Here is an 8,940-nt window from a genome sequence, read left to right on the forward strand (position 1 = left end):
GCAAATACTTAGGGAGACAAGTATATAGAGAAAATGAAGAAAATGCTTATTTCTATGAAAACCATTATTAATATTTAAATTCTCTTACTACATGGTTGGAATTATATTACATGCAGAATTTGATATTCCTTCCATTAAAACTGGATCACAGAGATCTGCCCATTGTCCTAATCAGGCTCTTGACTGTTGTGGTAGAAGCACCTTGAAAGCTTAAGGGTTCTTTTGGGCTTATGGCTCCATGTCCCAGACCGTCACTGAGGGAGGGCAGGGCAGGAGCAGGAGGAGTTGAGGTGGGAGCAGGTGGAGGCGGGAACACTTGGCGGAGGGCGTGGCTCTCACTGGCTTACTCCTTACTTTCGCAGTCTGCCTTTTTTTTCCTTTTAAAATTTTTTATTTAGGGTTTTTCAAAACTGGGTTTCTGTGTAGTCTTGGAACTTGCTCTGCAGACCAGGCTGGCCTCGAACTCAGTTCCGCTTGCCTCTGCCTCCTAAGTGCTGGGCCTGAAGATGCGCGCCACCACTCTCTGGTTCTGCTTTCTTACAGTATCCAGGACTGCCAGCTTGGGGTGGCATTGCTCATTGTGAGCTGGGTCCATAACGTCAATCTTGAGAAAATGCACAGCAGCCTGGCCCACAGCCCACAACCAGTCTGGTGGGGGATTTTCTCAGCTGGGTTTTGTTTTTCCCAAATGATAATAGCCTGTGTCATAAAATTTGCCAGAACACCTGTGGCAGTTTGAATATGCCTGGCCCAGGAACTGGCACTCTTTGGAGGTGTGGCCTTGTTGGAGTACGTGTGGTCTTGTTGGAGGAAGTGTGCACCTGTAAGCATGTAAGCATGGGATTTTTTTTCCTTTTAAAGATTTATTATTATATCTACGTACACTGTAGCTGTCTTCAGACACACCAGAAGAGGGTGTCAGATCTCCTTACGGATGGTTGTGAGCCACCATGTGGCTGCTGGGATTTGAACTCAGGACCTTCAGAAGGGCAGTCAGTGCTCTTACTCTCTGAGCCGTCTCTCCAGCCCAGGCATGGGCTTTAAGACCCTCATCCTGACTGCCTGGAAATCAGTCTTCTCCTAGTAGCTTTCCGATAAAGATGTAGAACTCTCAGCTTCCTCTTGCACCACACCTGCCTGGATGCTCCCACGATGATAACAGATTGAACCTCTGAACCTGTCAGCCAGTCCCAATTAAATGTCCTTATAAGAGTTGCCTTTTGCCGGGCAGTGTTGGCACATATCTTTAATCCTGGCACTTGGGAGGCAGAGGCAGGCAGATTTCTGAGTTCGAGGCTAGCCTGGTCTACAGAGTGAGTTCCAGGACAGCCAGGGGTATACAGAGAAACCCTGTCTCGCAAAAAACAAAACAAAACAAAAAACAAAACAAAATAAAACAAGAAAAGAGTTGCCTTACTCATGGGGTCTGTTCACAGAAGTAAAGCCCTAACTAAGACAACGCCCATTGTCGATGTACAGAATATTAGCAATCAATTAAGTTTAGATGAGGAGGACATGAATATTGTATTCTTTCCGATTTTTTCTATAGGTTAGAAATCTTTAAAAATTAGGAAATTACCATGGATGGTTGAGATGGTCAGTGGCTAGAGGGTCTTGCTGACAAGCTTGATAAACTAGGTTTGCCGGGCAGTGGTGGCGCACGCCTGTAATCCCAGCACTTGGGAGGCAGAGGCAGGCGGATTTCTGAGTTCGAGGCCAGCCTGGTCTACAGAGTGAGTTCCAGGACAGCCAGGGCTATACAGAGAAACCCTGTCTCGAAAAAACCAAATTCAAAATATTGGAAAAAAAAAAAAAACCAACTTTAAAAAAAAAAAAAAAAAAAAAAAAAAAAAAAAAAACTAGGTTCAATTCCAGGACCTGCATGGTGGAGGGAAAGAATTGACTTTCGCAAGGTGTCTTCTTGTATGAGGGGTGCGTTCAGACATGCACATGTGTACACATCTGCACACATACAAAATAAATGTTTTTAAAAAGTTACAGAGTGAGTTCCAGGACAGCCAGGACTATGCAGAGAAACTCTGTCTCAAGAAAAAAAAAGTTACAGATGGGAAGGAAAAGAAAAAAAAAACTTTAATTTTGAAAATTAGTTTATATGTATGGTTTTTGCCTGAATGTATGTCTGTGTACCGCACGTGTGCCTGGTATCCATAGACCCCAGGAGTGTGCACACAGAGCCCGTGGAAACACACCCAGTGCTCACACCCACTGAGCCATCTCTCTAGTCCCAAAATACCCAAAATTTTAAGCATAAAATTGTGCTGGAAACAAAAGATGGGAATGTATAGAAAGGGTAAAAGCCACATGAAGCTTGTCACTTTCCCTTCTTATTTATGTGCATGTCTGTGTGTTTTATAAATGCATGGGCACCACTTCTCTGCAGGATGGCAGGAAGGCAAGAGGAGGGTCTTGGGGCTCTGGGAGCAGGAGGTGTAGTTATGAGCTGCCGTGTGAGTACTCTGGGAGCAGGAGGTAGATTCATGAGCTGCCATGGGAGTACTGTGGACTGAATCCAGGTCCTTTGCAAGAGCAGTGAGTTATCTGAACTGTCAAGCTATTTCTCTAGCCCTCACATGTGCCTTTATTTATTTAATTTATTATTATTATTTTTGAGACAGGGTTTCTCTGTGTAGCCCTGGTTGTCCTGGAACTCACTCTGTAGACCAGGCTGGCCTGGAACTCAGAAATCCGCCTGCCTCTGCCTCCCAAGTTCTGGGATTAAAGGTGTGCACCACCACCGCCCAGCTCTCACAGGTGACTTTAAAGATGTCAATAATATTGTAGTTACGAAGTTGAATGACTGATAAATGTTCATATTATTATTATTATTATTATTTACTGGTTTAAGTAAAAATATTACTATATTATGTGTGTTGGGTGTAATTATGTACACACATGTGTGTTGGTGCATGTTGGAGGCCAGAGATTGAGGATTTCTGTCCACTTTGTGAGGTAGGTCTCTCCCTAGGACCTGGGACTTAGTAATTAGACTAATCTAGCTAGCTGTCAAGTTCCAGGGCTCTACCTGTTTTCCCTTCTCCAGAGCTGAAATCACAACAGAGTCTGCACAGCAATGCTTGGATTTTTTTAAAATTTTTTTTTAAATTTATTTATTTATTATAGGTAAGTACACTGAAGCTGTCTTCAGACACACCAGAAGAGGGCATCAGACCCCATTACAGATGGTTGTGAGCCACCTTGTGGTTGCTGGGATTTGAACTCAGGGCCTCAGTCAGTGCTCTTAATGGCTGAGCCAGCTCTCCAGCCTCAATGCCTGACTTTTTAAGCTGGTGCTGGGTATTGAACTCAGGTCCTCATGCTGGTGTGGCCCGCAGTTCTGTTCCTGGGCTACCTCAGCCTTACACATGAAGGTCTGTGGGCAAGCTTGGTTGCACAGAGCCAGATCTCCTTTCCCCTCAAAGAGTGCCTGCTTTTTCTCTAGCAAAATAGTTTATAACTTTTTATAATCTGAAAGGTTTTTAACTATTGCTTTAGATAGATTTCTTGACTAATCTGATTATTGGCTTAGGAGTCTCCTCAATGCTTCCCTTGCTGAGGAGGCCTCTCAACCTCTCTTCTGAGTGGGATAACTGCATGTCTGTATGCTCCTTGCTCTCACCTGAACACTCTTCCAATAAAAACAAGAAGTAATCACCAAGGGATTCCCACTTACCTGACTTTGGAAGTATAGAAAGAGAGAACAGATGGCCACACTGAATCTGATAGCAGGGGACAGGCACTGGAGACAGGAGACATACAGGCACAGACAAAAGGCCCAAGGACAGACAACAAACGGCAAAAGAAATACAGAGGAGTCTGTGTGCACAGGGGAGAGACATGCCTGGGGCAGACAGAGAAACGGAAAAAACGGGTGAGTGAGGAAAAAAGAGAGACGGCCATGAGAAGCCGAGAGAAAGAGGAAGCCAGTGTGAGACAGACAGTAGGGACATACTGCTCGACACAGACATGGCGCCACACAGCTTACCAATGCGCACCATTGCAGGCAGATGACGTGATGGAGGGATACTGGCCAGGCAGCCAGAAGGGCAGCCAATCTGAAGCAGAGGTGGGAACAGAGAGGAAGACAGACATCTAAGAGGAAAGACAAGTGAGGAGGCTCTGGAACACCGGACATTCAGGAAGCAAAAATGAAGGACAGTGAACATGATATGGAGAAGTTTGATCATCTTTCTCAAAAAAGGTCTGTGTACAGTCTGAGTCTTTGTTTCTAAAATGCATGGAGAAGAGATAGAAGAAAGGGTTGGGGGGGGATAGTAAAGAGCAAAATTTTTAGAAAAGGAAGAAGGCAAACTTCTTGGACAGACTTAAATTGAAAGGCTCTAGAGTCACTCACCCTGAGGCCTGGGCATGGAGGCGCATGCCTACAGACACGCGCTTGGGAGGCCGGGGAGGCCGGGAGGCAAGGGGAAGAGCCTAGACGACACAGCTAGACTGTCTTCCTACAAAAGGAAAGGGCAAACTAAGTGTATACAAGAAAAGCGGAGCAGGCGTCCACCTGCGTCCCACGCACAGGAACACAGCTCGCACGCCACCGCCGCACCTGTGACGTTGCCTACGTCAGCGCATCGGCTCACTCCTCCCAGCGTGGCCATCTTTCCATGACACAGGTTTTAGTGAAGAGACCAAGGAGTGTGTGCTGTCATCCAGGTCTCTCACCAGGCTGACGAGGGGAGGGTAAGCCCTTCCTGAGCATGTTTGCAGTAGCGACAACAAGCAAAGGCAACCAGCCAATTAAAAAGAAGACACCCAGCCTCTGTGAGACCTACCAGGCAGGATTGGACCAGTAAATGGGAAGAGATGGCAAAGCCCAGAGATGTTAGGAAGTCCTGATGTGTGACAGAGTACCAGGGAACCTGGGAAAGAGGTGACAGGAGTGACTGTGTGCACAGAGTCGTGGGGTTCAGATGTGTGGGCCTCTCTTAGGTGGTATCTAACAATCGGAAGGATGACTGGCTCTGGGGAGACTCATTCCTGGCCCTGGAGAGAAGGCTATGTGGGAGACTTACTTTTATTTTCATTAAAAGACTTTTTGTTTTGTTTTGTTTTTGTTTTTTTTCGAGACAGGGTTCCTCTGTGTAGCCCTGGATGTCCTGGAACTCACTTTGTAGACCAGGCTGGCCTCCATCTCAGAAATCTGCCTGCCTCTGTCTCCCAAGTGCTGGGATTAAAGGCATGCGCCACTCCCCGCCTGGCAAAAGTCTTATTTTTAAAAGCATTTATTTTATGTGTATGAGTGTTTTGCTGCATGCATGTATGTGTACCACATGTATGTGCACCACATGTGCCTGATTCCCCCCGTGGTTCAGGGTGTTAACTTCTCTATAACTGGCATTACAGAAGGGTGGGTGCTGGTAATCAAACCCTAGTCCTTTGCAAGAGTAACAGTACTGCTGACCTCTGACCCATCTCTACAGCCCCTACTTTATTTTTTATGTGTGTGGGTATTTTGCCTCAGTGTATGTATATAGTTCATGCAATACCCAAAGATATCAGAAGAGGGCGTTGCATCCTTGGACCTGGAGTTATAGATGGTTGTCAGCTACCACATCAGTACTGGGAATCAACCCTGGGTCCTCTGGAAGGCCAGCCAATGCTCTTAATTACTCAGCTGTCTCACACTAGCTTTAGGTTTCATACTTTGAGAATTTCATAGCTTGTTTGTGTCTATTCAAAAGTTGACTGGGGAAAAAAATACCTTAAACAAACAAGAAGAAAGAAAAGCAAGCAGAGATGTGGACAGCCAGAAGCTGCTAAGCAGACAGCAAAACCCCAGGAAAATAGAGACTAGGAAACTGGCAAAAAGACTGAGGCACCCAGACTGCCTGTGAAGGTGGCAAAGAAGAGAGAATTAAAAAGGAGGTGGGGGTGGGGGGGCGGGTAAGGGATGTGGTACAAATGCAGATGAGACACAAGGCCAGGGACCCACTAAAGGGCCTGGGGAGAGGACCTAAGCCCATTGGTGAGTTGTCAGCACGACCCCTGGAAGCCCTGGGAGAAACAGCTGATATGTAGAGTAAAAAGATACAAACTGAACCGTGGGAGAGCGGGAGACTAGACAGGCAGGCAGTGGCGGCCACAGCTACAAGGAGTCAAAGAAAGCCAAGGAACTCAGCAGAGACACGCTGGAATGGAAACACGTCCAAGGTCAAGATGAGAGGCAAACCATGATGGGAAACTGGCAAATCCTGGAAGGTAGACAAACCAAGAGATTCAGGCTTTAAAAGTGACAGAGACAGGCAGGCGGGGAGACAGATGGCTAGGGAGAGAGAGTGGTGGGCAAACAGCCAGAGAAGCAGACAGACAACCAGGGAGAGAAAAAAGCTGCCAGCCAGCGAGGGAGGAGCAGACAGGCAGGCAGGCAGGCATCATAACAGAAGCAAGCAGGTAGAGAGGCAGGCAGGAGCAGGGGAGACTGCAGACAGGCTGGGGTCAGTGTGTGCGCGCGCGCACGTGCACGTGCGTGTGTGTGTGTGTGTGTGTGTGTGTGTGTGTGTGTGTGTGTGTGTGTGTGTGTGAGATGAACAAGGAAAAGGATCCGGCAGATTAACAGGTGCTCTGTTGGAGACAGGGATGTAGGTGCACAGGGAGGCACACTGCTGCAGTAAGACACCCACACCTGCAGACCGTGACACATGTGGCAGACAGGCAGAGGTACCTGGCACAGGAGAGGACACGAGAGACTGCTGCCGCATGCTGTGCAATGTGGCGAGCACACAAGTGGAGACACTCTTAGTGTCAGGATGATGCACGCGTGCACACTCAGGCCAGGAAGAGGGGGGCCAGGCATACTCAGGACGAGCCATCGGATTTGCAGACGGGAAGAGAGGACAGAGATGACCATCACTTAGAAAAGATGAGGCCCTTAGAGTCAAAGGTATAAGAAAAACAGTGCCGTCGCACAAGAGGGTCTAGTGCACTTACAGAGGAGCCCACACATAAAAAGAGGGGGTACCCAACCAGACTGGTAATGAGATTGAGAGAGGACCGAACCAAATAATATGGGAACATAGGCAAGATAATTCCACATTAAAAAAAAAAAAAAGACAGAAACCAAGGCTCAATGAACTAAAGTGTAGTGGGGGTGGGGCAGGGGAATATACCATCAAGAAGAAACATTTTAGCATTGTAAACAATGTTCTGTGGACTCTTCCTTTGTTACAAGTCCTTTCTTGGTTGTTGCCTACCTTCCCCTCGTTTCGAGAGCCTGGGAGGCTCAGGGGCAGTAGAGAAATGGGTTCCCGGGCTGGGCCGTGGATGGGGAGCAACAAAGACAGATCAAAAGAATGGGAGGAAACTGGAGGGAAGAAAGAGTCCAGAACAAAAAGGAAGGTGGAGCCGGGCTATCTGCCCTTCTTGCTTGGCTTCTTGGCAAGTTTTATTCCAGTTGAGGCAGCTCTGTCAAATCTCTGTAGGGAAAACTTACTTCTGGACTCCCTGCACATCTGATCCCTGCTGCAACTTTAAGATAAACACTGGGACCCAGTTGGAAAGGACGGTTGAGCAGGTTCAGTAAAAAGGCCTGAGCGAACGCTCGCCATACCTCAGTCCTCCTCAGTTGCCTTCCTCTCCGTGCCTCAGTTTCTTCTACTTTCTCAGTGTCGAAGGCCATGGAGGAAGAGGCGTTTGCTGAAACAGGAGAAAAGAATTTCACAATCTCCAGATCTGACCCTCTCCTCTTTCTTCTAAAAATCTGTCCTATTCACCACCAAATTAATTTCTCAAGTCAGATGATTTTACAAGCAAGCAACTGCAGGAGAGGAAGGGAAAGAGTAGAGAGGAAATTGACCACAATTAGAGAACCCTGAGGCTGGGCGAAGGAGAGAATCAAACATGGACTCCTTTGAAAAAAACTCAATCATCGCATCTATTCATATCTCTCCCCAAGTCACCAGGATTTCTGTCACTTTTTTTTAAGAAAGAAGAAAAAAAATCCAGTACCATTTCTCATTTAAAAGATACGTACACAATTAAATGCATTTTGACTTCAATGAGGTATGTAGAGAGTTATATATAAACATATATTTCATCTTTTTCCTTTTCAATGCCTGAAGGAAAAAAAACCCTTCACATCAAACCACTCCCTTCTGAAGTATTCAGAAAAAAAAAAAAAGCTTTTCTTTAGAGAAGGAAGGTGGGGGGAGGAAGAAGACTAGTAAAGAAAAGAAAAATTCAATCTAGTTGGACTAGTATCTAACTAGTTAACCTTTAACAATTTATGCTGATGTCAGACTGAGCATGAGTACTGATTAATGCCCCCCCAAATATTTTTATAAGGGGGGGAGTTAAGTCACAGCAGCCATTTTTGTTTTATGCAGAAATCCTTCATGCCCCCCAACACACACACACACACACACACACACACTCACTCTCTCTCTCTCTCTCTCAATACACAAGGAAAATATATTAATCTGTGCACTAATCAGTTATGAAAAAAGGGAGAAATTTGAGGGTTTCTGAGTAGAAGCTTGGAGAGGGATGTAACAGGGAGAAGGGGGGTATATGAAAAATGAAATATTAAGCCAGCCATTTTGTTTTAAAAGGGGATTTTACCCCCCTCTCTCTTTCTTTATAGAGGGGGTGGCGGTGCTGGAGGGGGGGTTGTTTTAAAAATAATTTCAAGGCGGCCATCTTAGTGCCTCAGCTCTGAGAAATATTTCTGAGCGCCCCCCTCAGAATTTAAATATATTTAAAGCAACCGAGGGGGGGTAGAGAGAAGTCGAAAACTTTTATATACATATATATATAATTTTTTTTAAAAAAACGATCTCCCTTTCTTGTTCTCTTGGGAGGAAAGAGAGAAGGGGGAAAAAGTCCTTAAATTTTTCCAAGAACATTTTTGGGGGTGGTGCGGCCCCCCTCCTCAGACGCCGGCCCCGGGGGTGGGTGCTCTGGAGGGGGGTG

This window comes from Apodemus sylvaticus, chromosome 10 (assembly GCF_947179515.1).
Source record: "Apodemus sylvaticus chromosome 10, mApoSyl1.1, whole genome shotgun sequence".
NCBI lineage: Eukaryota > Metazoa > Chordata > Mammalia > Rodentia > Muridae > Apodemus > Apodemus sylvaticus.